This window comes from Paroedura picta, chromosome 4 (genome assembly GCF_049243985.1).
Source record: "Paroedura picta isolate Pp20150507F chromosome 4, Ppicta_v3.0, whole genome shotgun sequence".
Taxonomy (NCBI): Eukaryota; Metazoa; Chordata; class Lepidosauria; order Squamata; family Gekkonidae; genus Paroedura; species Paroedura picta.
The window spans coordinates 56,220,808-56,240,970 of record NC_135372.1 but is presented as its reverse complement, the minus strand read 5'-3'; the positions used below and the strand labels follow the sequence as shown (position 1 = coordinate 56,240,970).

Here is a 20,163-nt window from a genome sequence, read left to right as displayed (position 1 = left end):
TTAAAGAGCTTAGCCAACAGAAACTCTCCTGATGAAGTGGAGACCTGTCATTCCTGTCCGGGACATGTTCAGTGGTATCCTAACTATGGAGGTGTAGCCAATTCATGAGTCACCAAGAGCAATCTCAATGCAATCTCTCCTGTGCTGCTCCCCTTTCCCAGCCCCAGGGTGGGGCCACCAGACTGCCAAATGTCAGTTGGCTACCTGTTGATGAGAGAGTTATCGTGTAGATCTCTATAGGATGCTTCTACAGCCTTATTGTGCCTGGTCAGTGCCAGGTATGATGCTGTTGAGTCCCAGGAAAAATGGCTGTCTGGCAGCATCCCTTTGCCCACCTCACCCCCGTGCCTGACAGAAACATTCCCCTTATCTTCATTGAAATGCTCCCTTTCTAGGTAGCAGGACACACAATAGATATGAATATCTACTCGGCCCTAGGACCTGCATATTTTGGTGGTGCTTTGAGGATTAAGTGTTTGGATCTCTTACCTATAGTATGGGGGTTAGAGATCCTTCACATGGCCCAGAAATAAGTTATTCCAAGTAATGCTGTTAAGATTTTTTACTTTGTTTTGCATACAAGTGAATTCAGGGTGTGTTTTTTGTTTGTTTTAAAGAAGCTTATTTGCTTGCTGAATGTATTTCAGGAGCTCTAGCAAATGAAGAGATTCCCAAAGTGGACAATTATAGACATATGATAGGGGTTATGGAAAAGAAATGTAAACTAAGTAGAATGCCTAAACGTGTCCCTTTCTAGAATGCAGCTTAGATAGTGCAAATTGGAATTTGTACATCTTTACCTTAACCATTTACAGGCTATTTATTTGTTTGTTTGTTTCTTTGTTTGTTTATTTATTTATTTATTTATTTGCCACAACTCTGATAAAGCTTCACTTGTGCTTGTGAGTAGCTGGAAGTCTAAACAAATAGTTAACTTCATGCAAACAAAGGTGTTGGTGAAATCAGGCTTTGAATGAAAAGGTAAACATTATCTTTTTGCACTGTCAATGGTGATGGCTTGAATGGAAATTACAAAGTGGGTTAGAAGAAGAAGAGCTGGTTCTTATAGGCCGCTTTTCTCTACCAGAAGGTGTCTCAAAGCGGCTTACAGTCGCCTTCCCTTTCAACAGACACCCTGTGAGGTGGGTGAGGCTGAGAGAGCCCTGATATCACTGCTCAGGCAGAACAGCTTTATCAGTGCTGTGACTAGCCCAATGTCACCCAGCTGGATGCATGTGGGGGAGCGGGGAATCAAACCTGGTTCACCCGATTAGAAGTCCGCACTCCTAACCACTACACCAAGCTAAAAGGGGAAAATGCCACAGTTTCAGAGGAATGGGTTTTTAGTGAAGCTTATTACCTAATATGTTTTTTAAAATTTCTTCTCAACCAGGCCCTTTAAAACTGATCCAGAGCACACAATTTCCTTTGGGAATGGCAAGGTGTTATGGCTGCTTTGGGCTGACAGCCCAGAAGGGTTAGCAGATGTTACATCTATTGCAACAAATGGTAGAAGATTGGTGAGTTTGAATATTTTAACTAGCACAACTTGGAGTGGGGCAGTGAAGGGGAAAGTGCGCACTAAGAAACTCACTCATTTGGAGCTTGGAAAAAGACAGGAGAGATGCGTGAGTATTGACTGGAGATGAAGCAATGGGGGGATGCAGACCTCTTTGAGGATCGGATATGGGATATCAGATCTGTGGCTCTGTCATTTGCCGCTGTGCCTCCACCTGTGCTCTACTTGCAAACTCATAAAAAATGCAAATATTTCAAAGATAGTATCCAGCAACCTGTCAACCAAAGCAAATCATACTGGGAAACTGCTATGCTGTCCCTCAAGAGTCTAGCCACTCCAGAGACAGTAGAATACATTAATAATGCAAACAGGTGAGGATACAGCAAATTATTTTCTTGGGCTATGCTACTTTTTATGATAGTGAAGCAAGTGTTTGTACAGTATACATGTGGCATGCAAAAACATTTTTAAAGCTCTGCACATAGAACTTTATAGCTTTTCACTATCAGGGGGCAAAACTACTGTCCTCTATCATATGCTACGATACCCACATGCTTTTTATTTATTTGATTGTTGATTTATATACCGCCCTTATGAAATGACTCAGGGCAGTGTGGGGCACATTCAAACATGCAAGCATCTTGAAATGTACAGACTGTTTCTACTAATTGCAAACACTGGAACAAACATACCCACAAAGAAATGCGGTAAATGCGGCGTATATCTAAAGGAATCTCTGCCCTATATTTCATGTACCTGCATTTCCCTGAATACACAGGGAATCTTTGTTTACTATATTTAAAGGCCATAATTACAAACAACAGGAAAGACAATGGAAAATAAAACCTGTGCCTACTCACCTCAGCAAGAGCCTGACTTTCCAGTCTGACAAGCATTCAACTATTCCCAAAACCCTCATTGCGAAGACATGGGTACTCTGGATTTTTCAGATCACAACAAAACCAGATCCACGTGCCTGTCAGAAACAAAGTAATATCAGATGGCTTTAGCGGAGTTAGAACTCACCATAAAGTGACAATTACAGTATATTATAACTGCAAACCCATCCGTTGTTTTCCATACACACGCACACACATTTCTCTTTGTTTTATTGAATCACACTTGACCTGGCTCTGGAGTAGCTTCATCTGCAACCTTCTTCCAGGTTCCCCAACATTATCCCGACTTCACCTTCTCAGGATGGGTATGGGCCCCAATTAAAAGAAGCTATACTAACCTTGACAGACATGCATGGCGAAGACTTTCCTACAGAATGGCCGAGGGTCGGACATGACTGAATGGATAACATCATTATCATATCAACTTGAAGCTCCACAATTGTATAGATGACATTACAGATCATGCCAGCATAAATAGCAGTCTTTTACAATAAAAAGCAGATTTTACAAAATCATATATACTTGCAGTATAATCTTAAACTTGGGCTGCCAACTCCAGGTTGGGAAATTTCTGGTAATTTGAGGGTGGAGCCTAGAGTGGGTGACGTTTGGGGGGAGGGGCCTCAGTAAGGTATAATGCCATAGAGTCCACCCTCCAAAGCAGCCATTTTCTCCAGAGGAACTGATTTCTGTCTGGAAATCAGTGATAATTTCAGGAGTTCCCTAGGCCACACCTGGAGGTTGGCAACCCTATCCTAAATACAGTTACACTCTTCTAAGTCCATTTTCTTGAATGGGCTTAGATCGATACAACTGTGTTTAGGGTTGTACTACAAGGAGCATCAATAAGAGGGGAGCGGCTGCAGCTCAGTGGTAGAGGGGAAAATAGGATGTAATCGTAGTCAATGCCAATTTGTTGGAGTGTAGTCAAGATGGTAGAGAACCATTTAAATTTAAAAGAGTCTCTCAGTAAATAGGCCAATAGGCTATCTGATCGAACCCTAAAATGCAGTTTTAGCCAATATTTAAAGGTGAAAATCCAGGCCTTAGTTTCAAGAAGATTATGTCCAGTTTCAAGACATAAAGAGGAGTAAGGGACGCAATTTGGAGTTTTCAAAATCTGCCGGAAAAAGGCAGACTGTAACCTCTCCATGTTTTTGTTAAAACCTGAGATCCACAGAGGGATGCCATATAAAATTTGGGGAATAATTTTAGAGTCAAACACATGACAGACAGCTGGGACAAACTGATTGCCTTTAAGAAAGAAAAACCGGTTTAGATGGGTAATGGAACAGTTAGCCTGCAAAGTAATCCTATTTCTATGTTTGGTCCAATGCAAATTATGTTGGAAGGTGATTCCTAAGTATTTGAAACATTTGACCTGCTCGATTTTATGACCACCAATGCGCCAGTTTGAGGGAGACCACTTCTGTGCAAAGACCATCACTTTGGTTTTTTTGAAGTTTATCGGTAGGTCATTGAGTTGGCAATATTTATGGAAAGCATTCAAGTATCTAATCAGACCAATTCTGGAATGGGAAAGCAAGACGGTGTCATCAGCATATAGAAGAAGTGGGACTGGCAATTTATCTAGTTTGGGTGGATGACCATTTGTGAGTCTTAGGGTTTTTGGAAGATCATGTAAAAAGAGGTTGAATAAGTGAGGAGCAAGGACGCAGCCTTGTTTGACTCCTCTCAGGATGGGGATTTGATTTGTTAAATGACCCTTTTCAGTAAATTTAACCTGACAGGTATTGTTGAAATGGAGGTTCATTAGAAGTAGTAATAGGCGCGAATCAATATTAAGATCTTGCAATTTTCTCCATAGTAAACACCTGGAGATAGAATCGAATGCACCCTTGAGGTCAATAAAAGCTACATAGAGTTTCCTCCTACTTGTATGAAGATATTTGTCTGCAAGAGAGTAGAGGGTTAAGCAGTGGTCTATAGTGGAACAATTTTTAGTGAAGCCAATTTGTTCAGGACCTATTAGGTCATTTGAAGTCACCCAATCTAGGAGTTTAAGTTCTAGATGTTTGGCATACATTTTGCTGGCGATGGACAGAAGGCTAATAGGACGGTAGTTTTCTGGAGAGCTGGCACCACCTTTTTTATAGATAGGCACAATGATTGAGTTGAGCCAAGATTCAGGGAATATTCCCGATTGGTCGATAGCTGTAAAAAGGACAGCCAGGAGTTGTTTCCACTAGTTAGAGTTTAGTTTAAATAGTTCAGCTGGTAGACCATCAGGCCCTGGAGATTTGCCTAGTTTTAGTTCTTGGATAAGGGTTTCAATTTCATCCAAACTGACAGGTGGCCAGCTAGGAAGAGAATCAGCAGAGGGTAAGCTGAGATTATTATTTTGGATTGGGGAGGGAGCAAAAAGTGTAGAAAAATAATTGTGCCATGTTTGGGAAGGGATAGAAGATTTAAATGGTCTGTTCCTTTCACCTAAGTAGTTTGCGATCGTTTTCCAAAAAGAGCTGCTGTTGTTAGATTTAAATGCTGCTAAAAGATGGTCCAATTTTGCCTGATAGTAAGAGCGCTTCTTAGTGTTTATTAGAGATTCATATTGTCTTTTTTGGAGTGTATAGTTTGCATTAATATGTGCCTTAGAACCAGTAAGGCATTTAGGGATGGCGGATAATTCCAGCTTATATACATTTCGAACTACGGATAGAACCTAGGAGTCCGAAGTAATAGAACTCCATGCAGAGGCAAAATGAGCCAAACGATTATTGAAATTCACCAGAGTGGTGGTGGTTAATTGTCAGAAACCGCCTTGGCCTTGCTGGCATTGTTGATGCTAGACATCCTTCTGTGGGTATTGCTGTCCTTTAGGGCAGGAAGGTTGGTGTCTCCTAGGAAACTGGTAAAAGGAGTGTGAAGGATCCTGTTGAGAATACTGCTGAGGAGGGAGTGGGAGTGGACAAAAATATGGAACCTGGAAACTCTGGCGTTCAAAGTTTGTTCTGGGTTGAATAGAAGGCAGAGGAGGAAAGGTGTTCAGAAAGCAGGCGGTCTGATGGCTTCTCTTCAGTGAGTTGAGGAAGTCATCTGTTGGACACATGAGAGTGTCCTTATCAAAAGGAATTTTAGTTTTAGCATCAAGGGGCAAGGAAGTACCTCTCAACCAGGAATGGTGCCGGAGAGTGATGTCTGATGCCATAGCTTGGGCAGCTACTTCCAATAAATGTTTGCCAGCGCTGATGGCCTGCTTAGACATATGAAGAGCTTCAGTTTGCACCAGGTATTTAGACATGCCTTCCCACAGCACCATATGGTACCCAGCATTGATCATTTGGTAGTTGGCAATACGGAAGTAGAGACCTGCAGAAGAATAGGCCTTATGACCTAGGCCATCAAGTTTATGGCTCTACCTGTCCAAGGGAGCAGAGTGCTGTCTTATCTGCATATCCAGCAGAACAGTAGAAGTAGGAGGAGGATGGGTGAAAAGGAAAGCAGAATTGTCCTGCTTGACCCTATAAAAGGAATCAAGCTTCCTAGGGACTGGTGAAACTGAGACTGGCTTCTTCCAAGTAGAAATAGTGAGATCCTCAAAGCCTTCCAGGATGGGGAGTGAGATAGTAGTGGGGATGTCTGAGTAAAGGTGACTGAGAACCTTGTCCTTCGGGCAGCTGTCCAAGGATGAAATGTCAAGTTCCAGGGCCCTTGCCATCCTCATCAACTGCTCAGAGTGAAGGCGGTAGTCCTCGGGGGTGGGGGGGGGAAGGAGAAGGATCCCCAACATTGGCATCCAGGGAAAGATCAGAGGTGGTACTGGGGGAGGGAGGAGTTTGGATAAGTTGGCCCTCTTCCACATCTATTTCTTCTGCTGGAGGGTGAGGTTCTCCAAAACCAAACAAAATGTGGGGTTCCTGGTCCCACTGACCCTCGTAGACAGGAGACAGATCATAAGAAGCCTGTGAGGCGGAGTACCAGACCATAGGAGTGGACCTGGGTTGTGGTGAATGGCTGGGAACCGAGGGGGGTGGGTTCAGAGAAGGTGTGTGCTGGGTCAATGGAACTGTGGATGTAGACGGAACCAATGCAACCGCAGATTGAGACTGTATTCCATAGTCGGAGTGAGAGGAACAGGACTTATTTGTTGCCTTTCTCACCTTCTTGGAATGAGGCTCTGAAGACAGAGCTGGTGCGACTCGAACCGTAACGGCATCCGAGTCTGCAGGAGCCAGGGATGGAACAGATAGAACCAATCGTCGCTTCTCTACTCAGGTTGGAACCGAGACCAGAACTGACACAGTGGAATGGAAGGATGAGGATCTGGGAGTGCGGGCAAGAGCAAAGATTGGCTCAGATGCTGGCTTAGGAGGGGCTGAGGTTTGGGGACCTTGGGGGGACATTTTTCCAAAGCGCTGCCTTTAATCTGGCAGAGCAATCTGACTTTGCCTTTGGTGTAAAGTACTGACAGATTTTGCAAGCCCCAACATTGTGTACCTTACCCATGTTCGTCAGTTCGTGGGATTTTAACCACACAATGCAAATGCATTTGAAGCCACAGCGGTATGTTAGAAGAAAGAGCTGAACTAGACACAACTGTTCTTTGTGGAGGTAAAATCGGAACTGAGGGATGAGGGGCGCTCTGCTTGTATCACGTGTGTGTTCCGGCAGGAAACTGCATGCATGCACACCATGTAAGGACGGTAGCACCCCCTATAGAGCTTTAGCTAGAAAAGACTTCTGTGGGTGGCCTGTGCTTGCGCAGTCCCAATGTGGGGCTGCACTACAAGACTGATAATGAAAAGGTGCTACACACCACAGAAGAGACCTGAGCCTCTATTCTACAGGCCCCCCGAAAACTACCCAGCCTAGAATTTTGACTGCTGAATGTTCAGTTTTATCTGCACTGGGCTTACTAGTTCTTCCCTAGCCCATTACTAGGCAGACAAAAGACTCATAATAATCACCCATTCAAGATAGTAGATATGGCAGCTTATAGAGATGGTAAATTATTGAATTTTACAAGCTAGATTAATTTTTAAAAGAATTAATGGGAAAGTTGATGTAGGTTAGATTTTTTGAAAAGAAATCTTGATTGGGTTGTAGAAATAACACTAACAACAACGTTTTGGACAGGGTGTATGTGACAGCATTGTGAATATAATTTCATATTAACTTGATTATAAATTAGAACAGTCTTGCTAAATATTGATAACTATTTTATGAATTTGATCATTCATGTGCAAATTTGGACAATATATTTCTGAAACATTTTGCTAACTTTTTTCCTTTATATTCAGAAGAATAAAATAAACCAATAAGCTATTTGGAGTCCACTGATATATATTTGAATGTGCTTTTATACACCAAAGATTTCTGTGAATACTTGTTTTTCGCCTGAAACTGTGGTGACAGGCAAATAGCTCTCTGCACAGCTAAATGTTGCACTGCCACCATGAAACTGCGTACTATGTATGTGGCTCAGAAAATTTCTCCCTGATCCAATTTCAAATGTACAAATAGCCATTTGTCACTGGCAACTTAAACTATGTTTTAAATATTGAATGTAACATCTTAAAGTTTTTATGTTGTCAGATCTTTTAAATTTTTATAGTACTATTACTGTTTTTTCTATTTTTAAATTGTCTTAGTTTTTAATTGCTTGTATTTTAATTTTGGTCTGAATGACCGTAAATATATATTGATCGATTGACCTGAAAATGTGAAACATGTGAGTGCCTCCTACTATATTCAACTTAATTTGTTTCCAATTAAGTATGCATAGAATTGCAGTACAAAACATATCAGTATAGATTTACTTATAAATAATATGCAATTGAGCTTAAATGGACTCCGGGGAATGGTAGAGGACAGGAAGGCCTGGAGGATCATCGTCCATGGGGTCGCGATGGGTCGGACACGACTTCGCAACTAACAACAACAAAATATGCTATATTTAAAGCATATATGTATAGAAGTACAAATGAAAATACAAAAATGGAGAACAGGTCACATATTATGTTATCATTAGTTTAAAGGTTCAATTAGGGTTGTCAGACTATGCTGCAATCAACAGGAGACTGGAGGACATGGGTGCATAACCAATGACAACGGTGTGACACCACTTCTAGAAAAGCATCAAAGTGACAGTACACCTCTCTAGGAATTGCTGGAAAACTGTGCTATTACCACAGAGGTTTCCACAATTCCTAAAGAGGTGTGACATTGAAAAAATTATCCCACTGCTACTGTGAGAGGCAGTAAAAAATGAAAACAGGAGAATCCACCACTCCACAGCAGGAGCCTCGCAGTACTGGGTTCAATCCCCAGCACTTCTAAATAGCAAGTCTGGCACGGGGTTCTCACCAGCTTTCTTGTGACATGCAATCCTTGGTGTAAACTGTACGGAGCTTTTATTCCAACCCCAGGTCGATTCAGTCCCTGCGCTCTACACAAAATGCGATTTCTGTTTGGATTTGGGGCGATTTAAAATTTCCTTCTGCAGCAAGAAGGATTGATCCGGAGTGACCCTACCTTTATTGTGCAATATCTTAGAGTGCTTTTAATGCTCTTAATATAGTTTAAAATCTGGATTGGGAAACCAAGCTCCGTGGTAGAGAACCTCTGATAGGCCACACCTGGTCATGTGACATGCTTGCCTTAAAGGAGAAGCCCCTGATTTCTCTCAACTTCTGTTGGTACTGGATTTTTCTTCCCTCCTCTGCCTTTTTTGATCTTCTCCCCCCCCCCTCCAAGAAAAGAAAGAGGCTTCCTGCCTGGCTCCTCTCCCCCACCCCCTTCAAGAAAAGAAAGAGGTTTGGCTCCCCCCCCCCTTCTGAACTACCCTAACCACGTGCAGAAGACTTTCCTGTTTCAATGGAGAGGGGGGGAAGAGGAAGATCCGAGTTCAAAGCGATCTGAATTCAACAGGATTGACAATGGGATAAAGAAAGTAAGTGCAGACTCTGCCCTTGTCTGGCCCATATTGTTTGCAAGTACCCACCTAGGGTTGCCAGGTCTCCCAACTGTGGCAGAAGTTGCTGGCTGCCAATACTCTGTAAGGTGGCAGGAGAAATATAAGCTAAAAAATTGCCATTGCCCTGATGGCATTATGTCTATGGTAAAACCACAGTTTCCAGCAATTTCTAGAAAGGCACAATGTCACATCTAGATTCCCTTCTTTAAACTAGATGACTGGTTTCGGTGGCATCCCCATAGTATTTGTGATTCAGGTCAAGCATGGCAGCAAAAAAAGGAGTCCGTAAAGACACAATGAATACGTTGTGTGGGAGCAGCATAACTGGTATCAAGAGGAACAAAGATATAATGAAGATAAGATTGTGCAAGGAAATATTTTGTGGACGTCCTAAAGCAACATGTGAAGAAGTTGATTATCAGATGAAAAAAGGGAACAATAAACTTTGGAAGCAGCATAGAAAGCCAAAACGTAGGAACAAAAGATTAGAAAAACATAAGCCATTACGTTAGGAAGTTTCACAAATCCTTTCTACAGACTACTCAAAAACATAAGAACTGTCTTGCAAGGTCTATTCCATTGAGCAGGGTATAAATATTTTCAGTTAATAAATCAATAAACTTCAGCAAGGTTGCTGTGTCAGTTCTTTACCCATTATTGATTTAAAAACTGGTTGTAAAAAGTAGTTTTCCCCAAATATTTTGCAAATTGCAAAGACCAGTAACAAAAGCATTTTTCCATGAGCAAATCCTTTTATTTACTAAATATCCAGTTTTCCCCACCACTACCTTTTATAGAATCTACAACTCAGCCTCTGGGTGACTGAAATACTTTATGTAAATTTTACTTCTCTGCCCCCCAAGTCTGGTATGTGGAAACTAATTTCAACTGGTCTCATTCCATCTTAACACTTCTAGACCAATGCCAGATTCCTAAAGGCAATTACTCTCCCATGAACTTTCCTCTATTTTCCTTTCCTTATTTTTCCTTAAAAACATTGCCTCTGATGGGTAATAAACAATACAAGCCATTCTAGGAGAGATGCTCTTTCTAAAATGAAAGAAATGTATTAGGCATGGCTTTAAAAAAAAAAGAATGTTCTTCAGGGTGAATGTGGCTTCTTCCCCCCACTAAAGGAGCTCTTTTTCCTGCAGCTGCCCTAGTATCAAAGATCTTTATTCACTGCCAAGAACAAATTGCATAACATGCCACGTTCAAGTCTTCTGTCAAACCGGCTACTACAAAGCTAGAAATTGGAAGCTTCTCCTGAACCTATTCTGCTTTAGCTGTACGGAAAGATATACAAAACCAAAGAAGGCAAATAGTTCAAATCAAGGGGGAAGGGGGTTTCTGACTCTATGGTCAAACACTATCCTCCAGCCCCATCATAGTTCCACAGTAGAAGTGTATTACCAATAGTAAAACCAGCTTTCATTCTATAATACAGGTAGGTTTCTGGATGTTTCAGGGTAAGGTAAAGGTATCCCCTTGTGCAAGCACTGGGTCATGTTTGACCCTTGGGGTGACACCCTCTAGCCTTTTCATGGCAGACTCAATACGGGGTGGTTTGCCAGCGCCTTCCCCAGTCATTACCGTTTCCCCCCCCCCCAGCAAGCTGGGTACTCATTTTACCGACCTCGGAAGGATGGAAGGCTGAGTCATCCTTGAGCCGGCTACTGGGATTGAACTCCCAGCCTCATGGGCAGAGCTTTCAGACTGCATGTCTGCTGCCTTACCACTCTGCGCCACAAGAGGCTCTTCTGTTTCAGGGTATAAGCCTTCAAAAGGAAAAGGTAGGAGTAGTAATGGGCCTTGAGCCCTTATATCCCAGTCAGAAGAAGAGCTCAGGGGAATCTTCACTACTACTTGTATACAATAAAGAGAGCTTTTGAGTTTAAAAAAAAAAACTTGCATCCTGGAATTCTTCTTGATCATCAAGGTCAGGGGTAGTCAAACTGAGGCCCTCCAGATATCCATGGACTACAATTCCTATGAGCCCCTGACAGCGAACACTGCATTAGCTGGCAGGGGCTCTTGGGAATGGTACTCCATGGACATCTGGAGGGACGCAGTTTGACTACCCCTGATCAAGGTGTTAGTGGATTTGGGTCTAACTTTCCTACTGGAGACCAACACAGCTACTCCCCTGGAAAAATGACAAAGGGGATCACTCACCGCTTCCACTGTGTCACAAGTTTTGCCAACCCTATACTCAAAATTATGTTCCTAGCCACTGTTAGAACTCCTCCTCATTCATTCTGAGACAAGTTCAAGCTGCCGCATTTCTTGATCGGACCGCCTATAATGTATGTCTGTATCATACTTGCCAGGGGGCTAAGCATACACTACTTGCTGGCACAAAAGCCTGCTTTTTTTCCCTGTTGGGCAGCTTTGCCCCTGCATGCACTGATCTCTGGTTTTTTTCCACAAGTGAACTCTCACCTCCCAGTTTCATCGCTGCCTTTTGAAACTAGATGACTGCAAGCCTAAAAATAACACTGCCTTGCTAAGAGCCCAGTTCTGGATTGGCTGAGTTGTCATCAATATAATTTAGTTATGTCACATTGCTTTATGACCATGTTATAGAGAAAATACCTCCTGTGTGTTTAAAGATGCACCCTGTCTTTAGACCTTCCTGTAATCTCCAGGCAGTTCGCAGTTACTTACACAAAATAGTCTAAAACAATTATATAATTATTGCTTTACTAACATAGCATTAGAAAACTCCCAAGCAATTAAACATACAACAAAACCCCACACAGTACATCATTATTGCTCAACAGCAATCAAAGGCCTTGCTAAATAAAAACATCTTTTATTATCCTCCTAGAGGTCCACAAAGAAGAAAAATTGGTTTCTATAGCCCGCTTTTCACTGCCTGAAGGAGTCTCAAAGCGGTTTACAATCGCCTTCCCTTCTTCTCCTCACAACGGACACCCTGTGAGGTAAGTGAGGCTGAGAAAGCTCTAACAGCTCAGTTAGAACACCCCTATAAAGGCTGTGATGAGCCCTTGGCTACATGTGGAGGAGGAGTGGGGAACCAGCTCACCAAATCAGAAGCCATTTTTATTTTAACCACTACACCATAAACAGTATGCTTTTTTCTGTGTGTATACTGAGTATCTGAAACATCTTCCTGCCCTACAATCTAACTCTTCTTGGTGGTTCAAAATCCAGGTCCCTCCTTACTTTTTTCAATCCTTTTCCCTACCTGTTCCACTCTCCCTACATCCTCCCCTTCCTACAATCCTCAGCCACACCCTCCTCTCTCCCAACTACTCATTTTCTTCTGATTTAACAGGGCTTTTTCAACCTCCTTGCTGAACAAGACGCCCAAACCCTCATCTTAAACTGGAAAGAATAGTTGACTAAAGGACATGATTACCTACAAAGGCACCTCCTGGTGGCCACACATGGCAAAATGATTGATAGGAAAAAACCAATAGGGTGGGATATATATGCCATTGGTGTAAAAACATTTCCTAAGCCTATTCCTATTAGGCTATTCCTATTATAGGCTATTCCTATTCCTATTATAATATTCCTATTATACCACCTACCTCCTGCCACTTTTTTTTCTTCAAGAAAGCTACTGGAAGCTCCTATATACCCAAGCATGGCTGAGATTAGAACATGCATTTATCAGAATCTTTAGCACATAATTTTCCACCCCAGCTAACCCTAAGTTAAAAAAAACCACAGAAGAACTACAAACACAGCAGGGTTTTACTTAAGAGCATCTCAATGAATACCAGAATAACTGAAGGGCACCAGCGCACTGGCTTAGGGGTTCTGAAGAACATATTTTCTGCATCTCTGTAACCAGAGGATTCTTTTAAAGTGCAGACTTGACAAAGAAGCCACTGGACACTCAGGCAAAGGCAGATTGCTGAGAGAAACAAGCACAAAGGAAATATGCAAGGATGCTTTCCAGGTGAACTCTTGCAAAGAGAACAATTCTATGCAAAAAATCCCATGCTGAGTTAGCGGCACCTAATCTCATAGAAAAAGGGGTTTCACTTACCTGTAATATTTGTTCATTGAAGCCTTCTGTGCGGACACACATTGGGACTGCGCAAGTGCAAGGCCAGCCACGGAAGCCTTTTCTAGATAAAGCTCTATAGGGGGCGCTACCATCCCAACATGGTGCGCATGTGTGTGGTTTCCCACCGGAACATACACATGATGCAGGGAAAGTGCCCCTCATTCCTCATTTCTAAACTGCCACAGAGAGCCTAGGCCGGAACATCTCAGCCAGGACTCCAAGGCACAGGCTCACTGTGGAGACGGAGGCAGGGAATGTGGGTCTGCACACAAGACTTCAATGAACAACAGTTACAGGTAAGTGAAACCCCGTTTTCATTATCAGTCTTGTAGTGCAACCACACATTAGGACCTTCACCAGCTAATACCTGAGGTTGGCGGGGTGAGTCCTTAGGAGAACAAGGATTGCAGCACTGCCTCTTCCAAACTCTGAGACTCTCCTATATTGACGTAATGCTTCGTGAAAGTCTCATCTCTTGCCCAGGTCGCTGCATGACAGATTTTCCTCAGAGTAATCTTTCGGTGAAGAGCAGCTGACGAACCCATCAACTGCAGAGAGCGAGCTTAAATACCAACTGGGCAAGGAACCATTGCGGCCTAATATGCTGACCTGATAGCAGACACCATCCGCCTGGAGACAGTGCTGGGAGAAGCTTTGTTTCCCTTATTGGGGACCCAATAGCAAACAAATAAAGAATTTGACTTCCTAAATTCCTTTGTCCTGTGTAAATAATATAACAATGCCCTTCTAACATCTAGGGAATGCAAAGACCGCTCAGAATCGGAGGTCGGATTAGGAAAGAAAATAGGCAAGGTAATGGCCTGGGACAAGTGAATGTTGAAAACTATCTTAGGGAGAAAGTGCAAATCAGGGCTGGAGAAAAGGAGGGTCAGCTCTAAGAGCGCTAATTTTACCCACCTGCCTAGCTGATGTAATAGATATTAGAAAGGCAATCTTCACAGAAAGCAGGCCCAAAGGGACTGTGTTTAGAGGCTTGAAAGGGAGTAGCATAAGGGCACACAAATCCAGTGATAAAGACCACTAGGGGTCACTTTCGGAGAAGGGGGAAACATATTAAAGCAATCTCTTAAGAAAATGTTGATAAAGTTTATGGGCAAAAACCCTTGAATCTGCTCATGAAACGCAGAGAGGGCTGCTAAGTGACTGTGGACAGAAGACACTGCTAAGCCCTGCCTGGCCAGAATCAGGAGGTATTCCAGGACTGCAGGCAGGGAGCAAGAGAAAGGACAAAGGACACTCTTGAGGCAACACTGTTCAAATCTAGCCCATTTAAGGCTGTATGAATACCTGGTAGAGGAGCGCCTAGACTGTAAAAGCACCTCCATCACATCCTGAAAAGAACTCTGTAGAGCGTCCTTGCTGTTAGAAGCAGCTTCTCTGGGTTAAAAAATGAAGGGGAAAGGAAGACAGAAGGTCTGGACTCTCTGGGAAAGGAATCCTCCAGCCTGCTGCAAGCTCTATCAGTGCCAGATACCAACTCTGGCATGGCCAATCCAGTGCGACTAGAATCATGGAGGCTTGATCCTTTTGAGCCTTCTGTAAGACCCTGGGAAGGAGTGGTAAGGAGGGGGGGAAGCATAAAACAGGGTTCCTACCCACTGTAATCGGAACACATCTCCCATGGAGTTGTGCCCTATGCCCACCATCCAGCAAAATTGTTGAAATTTGGCTGACAGGGGGGAGGGCAAATAGATCTACTGTGGGGAACCCCCAGAATTCCAGGATTGGAAGCAGGTATTTGTAGTATGTACAGTGGTATGAACATCCTGTTCAGGGCATCTGCCTGCACATTCAAAATCCCTGCTATATGAATGGCCCTGAAATTTATGTCTAGGCTGACAGCTGCTTCCCAGGATCTCATGACCTCAAGACATAGGCACCATGATAATACCCCTCCTTGCTTGTTCAGATAATACATACATGAAGTGTTGTCTGTCTGAATCAGAATGTTCTTGCCCCGTAGCATATCTGCAAAATGAGTCAAGGCCAAATTAACTGCATGCAATTCCAGGAAATTAATATGGCATTGTTGCTCAGAACTCAACCAGCAACCTTGGACTGTTCTGTCTAAACAGTGAGCTCCCCAATCCAAGAGGGAGGCCTCTGTCAAGTCGTGACACCAGGGCCAAAGGGCACTCCTGTCAGGACATTAGCCTCCTCAGTCCGCCGTAAGAGGAACCTAATAACACCACATGGAACAGAAACCCCTTTAAATGGGCTATCATTAACAGGAGAAAAATATGCAAAAACCAATGCTGTAGTTCCCTCATGTGAAGACGAGCAAAGGGAACTACCACCGTGCTAGAGGCTAACAGGTCCAACAATCTCTAGATATTTCCAATGACTTTTTGATGGAGCATGGACCATGGCAGAAATTAACCTGATGCGATTCCAGGGTAAGAAAGCTTGAGCTTGGGTAGAATCCAGAGTGGATCCAATGAAGTCAACAACCCTTGAAGGGGTCAGATGTGACTTCTGAAAACCTGAAGGCCCAGTCATCTAAATAGGAAAATATCACTGTACCTTGGGGATGGAGATATGAAACTACCACGTGAACACTCTTCATGGCAGTCTTCAGGCAAAGGTTGGATACTTTTCTTGGATGCTTTAGGATAGCGATCCCCAACCTGTGGGCCGTGGACCACATGTGGTCCTTCGACTAATTGGAGGTGGGCCCTGAAGGACGCCTTCTCCCCCCCCCCCGGCCCTTTACTTCATCCCCCCCCCCCAGCCCTTTACAACACACTTCATTGTTGTGACGTGTCTGTATCTTATTTTGAAGGGATGTTTAAACATTACCATAGCAATCAGAGAGCGCTAGGGCAGTGGTTGAGAGTAGAGGGGTAAACTATCCCCCCCCCACTGGGCCTCAGTAAAAGGCGTTGAGTGGTCCCCGGTGAGTGGTCCCCGGCATTGAGTGGTCCCTGGTAATAATAAGGTTGGGGACCACTGCTTTAGGATGCTTAGGGCTGATCCTGCATTGAGCAGGGGGTTGAACTAGATGGCCTGTATGGCCCCTTCCAACTCTATGATTCTATGATTCATGCTGTGGCCAAGTCACAGGGGAGCACGGTGTACTGGAAGAATTTGGATCTTTTCCAAAAACGTAAGAAGTATCTATCCCTTGCATGGATAGAAATGTGAAAATAAGGACCCTTTTGATCAAGGACCACAAACCAATCCCCACATGAGAGAAATTAGATAACTGAAGATAGGGAGACCATTCCGAAACATGAAACAGATAAACATTTATTGAGATCCCCCAAATCTAGAATTGGACAGTAAACTCCATCTTTTTTATCCACCAGGAAGAAACAGGAGTAGAAACCAAACTGGAGGAGACCATTCAGTAGTTCCTCAATAGCCCCCTTCTTCACCAATTCAATAACCTGTAAATCCAACTCAGTAAATGCATTAACATGTGCCTTGGAACCAATAAGGCACGTAGGGAGGGAGGATATTTCCAACGTATACGCATTTTGGACTATGGATAAAACCCAGGAATCCAAAGTAATAGACCCCCATGTAGAGGCAAATGGGGCCAAATGTTTATTGAAATCCACCTGAATGCTGGTTTAAATTGTTAACTGTCAGAATTCGACTTGGCCTTGCTAGCACGGTTGATATTGGATATCCTTCTGTGGATATTGCTGCCCCATAGGGCAGGAAGTTTAGCATCTCCTAGGAAACTGGTGAAACAGGCGTGAAGGATGCTGTTGAGAATACTGCTGAAGAAGGGGTGGGGGTGGGCAGAGATATGAAGCCTGGAAATGTTGGTGTTGGAAGCTTGGTCTGGTTGAAAAGAAGGCAGAGGAGGAAAGGTGCTCAGAGAACAGGCGGTCTGACGGCTTTTCTTCAGTGAGTTGAGAAAATCATCCGTTGTTGCGACAAAAAGAGTGTGCTTCTAAAATGAAAGATCCTCCACTTTGATCCTAGCATCAAGGGGCAAGGAGGTACCCCTTAACCAGGAATGGCGCCAGAGAATGATGGCTGATGCCATAGCTTGAGCAGCTACCTCTGCTGTTTGCCAGGTCTGATGGCTTGTTTAGACGTGCAAAGAGCTTTGGTTTGCAGCAGTTTGTCCAAGGATTTGGGCTCTTCAGGCAACATGTCCAGATACTTGGAAATACCTTCCCACAGGACCATCTGGTGTTGTTGTTGCTAGGTGCGAAGTTGTGTCCAACCCATCGCGATCCCATGGACAATGATCCTCCAGGCCTTCCTGTCCTCTAGCATTCCCCGGAGTCCATTTATGTTTGCACTGACTGCTTCAGTGACTCCATCCAGCCACCTCATTCTGGTATCTAGCATCTGGTATCTAGCATTTATTGCCTGGTAATTGACAATGCAGAAGGAGAGGGCTGCAGAAGAGTAGGCCTTACAACCTACGCCATCAAGTTTACTGCTCTCCCTATTCAAGGGAGCAGAGTGCTGTCCTGGGCGCTGTTTGATCTGCATATCCCACAGAACAGAGGAAGTAGAAGGAGGATGGGTGGAAAGGAAAGCAGAATTGTCCTGCTTTACCCTGTAAAAGGAATCAAGTTTCCTAGGGACTGGTGAAGCTGAGGCTGGCTTCTTCCAAATGGGAACAGTGAGGTCGTCAAAACCTTCCAGGATGGGGAGAGAGATGGTAGTGGGGGTGTCGGAGTAAAGCTGCCTTTTCCTTTGGGTGGGTGTCCAAGAATTAAATGTCAAGTTTCAGGGACTTTGCCATTCTTATCAACTGCTCAGAGTTGATAAGACTCTGGATAAGAAGGAAGTAGTCATCAGAGGGGGAGGGATCCCTGACGTTAGAGTTCAGGGAATGGTCAGTAGTGGTACTGGAAAGGGAGGAGGTTGGATTAATTTGCCCTCTTCTACATCAATGTATTCCATAGGAGGGTGAGGTTCTCCAAAACCAAATGAAATCGTGGGTTCCTCATCATAGGGTTGGTCCCACTGGACCATGTATACAGGAGACAGGTCATAGGAAGCCTGCGAAGCGGAGTACCAGACCGTAGGAGCAGACCTGGCTTGTGGTGAATGGCTGGAAACCGGGGGGGAGGGGTTCAGAGAAGGAGTATGCTGGGTTAAAGGAACCGTGGATGTAGACACAACCAATGGAACTGCAGATTGAGATGCCGTTCCATAGTCAGAATGGGACTTATTTTTAGCCTTTTGGGATGAGGCTCTGAAGACTGAGCCGACGTGGCTGGAACCCTAATGGCCTCCGGGTTTGCAGGAGCCAGGGACAGAACAGACGGAATCGATGGAACCGATTTTTGCTTTTCCACTCGGGTTAAAACCAAGGCTGGAATGGACACAGTGGAATGGAAGGACAAGTACCCAGGAGCGCAGGCGGGAGCGGAGGTTGGCTCGCATGCTGGCTTAGGATGGGCTGAGACTTGTGGATCCTGGAGGGCTTTCTCCCAAAGCTCTGCCTTTAATCTGGCAGAACGACCTGACCTTGCCTTAGGTGTAAAGCGTTGGCAGATCTTGCAGGCCCCAACATTGCGTGCCTCACCCAGGCACAGAAGACACATCTCATGTTTGTCAGTTTGTGGGATTTTAACCCCACAATGCAAGCACTTCTTGAAAATGGCTTCTGAAGCCATGGTAGTAAGAGCTGAACTATACACGACTGTTCTTTGCGGCGTCAAAAAAGAAACTGAGTGATGAGGGGACTCTCTGCCCACATCACGTGTGCGTTCTGGTAGGAAACCGCACACTGTGTCGGGGCAGTAGTGCCCTTTATAGAGCTTTAGCTAGAAAAGACTTCCGTGGCTGGCCTGCGCAGTCCCAATGTGGGGCTGCACTACAAGCTTGATAATGAACCAACTTCTAAGTAAATGTGCCTTGTGATAGGAACCCTTATTGTAAAAGCTAGCTGGTTTCTTTTGTGCATCCCTTTTTAATGCATAAAAATACTACCAAAGCTGGTGCTATGTTTTTTGCACTTGATACAACATCCAAAATAAAACAATTCTAGAGGGGATACAACAAGTGGGAAGACTTTGATGTGGAGAAGAGGGGGGGGGGAGAAAAGATTCTAAGAAGGGACAGAGGAAGAAAGATAGGGGACAAGGCTGATGCCAGTTATAGAAATCTGGAACACCATGCAGCTGTGTGGTTCAAAATAAAGAACAACCAGATAATTCTCCTTGATGTTCTGGAAAGATAAAAGCAGACTTAAAGGATACATCCCTATTTAGTCACACTTTCTTGGGTTTAAAGGTCCTACAAAAATCAGCATACTTTACTTCCAAACAATCATGAATATCTTCAGTAGGAATAACCGACCCCCGCAGCAGCATAAAGAGACCTTTCTGCTTAGAAATGGGCAGGTGAAGTAGGAGGAAAACAACATCCCATTAAATGCCTGTTGAAGGCACAAGGTATTTCTGCAGAGGCCTTTTGGTTAACCCTAGACTGCCGTGTCAGTCTCCTTATTCACTGCTCCCCTAATGGTAGCATTGGGTTTCATACGTTTATATATGCCACGGGAATTCCAGGTGTGAACAAGGACAGTAATAGTGGTTACAACACATTTATGATCTAAATTATAGTCTATATTGTTGTTTTGCTGTTGAGCAAGAGAAAAATGCTAAAAGAGAAGCCAAGTGAGTTTACTCTTGCAAAAACAAGACAGAACCTTGCAGCACTGGGCAGGCTAATCAATATGCAGGGTCAATATTGTTCATGTGACCTGACCTGGATAGCCAGGGAATGGCACATGATTTGTGGGGCTTAGGAATGGCAGAAT

At 43.8% G+C, this 20,163-nt stretch overlaps 1 protein-coding gene across 6 annotated transcripts in view; it reads right to left on the bottom strand.

The window, feature by feature from the left end:
* Positions 1 to 20,163, bottom strand: part of TLCD4 (TLC domain containing 4) — an 83,172-nt gene that overhangs the window by 61,889 nt on the left and 1,120 nt on the right. For all 6 annotated transcript variants that reach the window (XR_013230129.1, XM_077332967.1, XM_077332976.1 and 3 more), the window contains exon 2: positions 2,380 to 2,495. The gene's annotated coding sequence lies outside the window, so the exon portion shown is untranslated. The remainder of the gene's footprint in view (positions 1 to 2,379; positions 2,496 to 20,163) is intronic.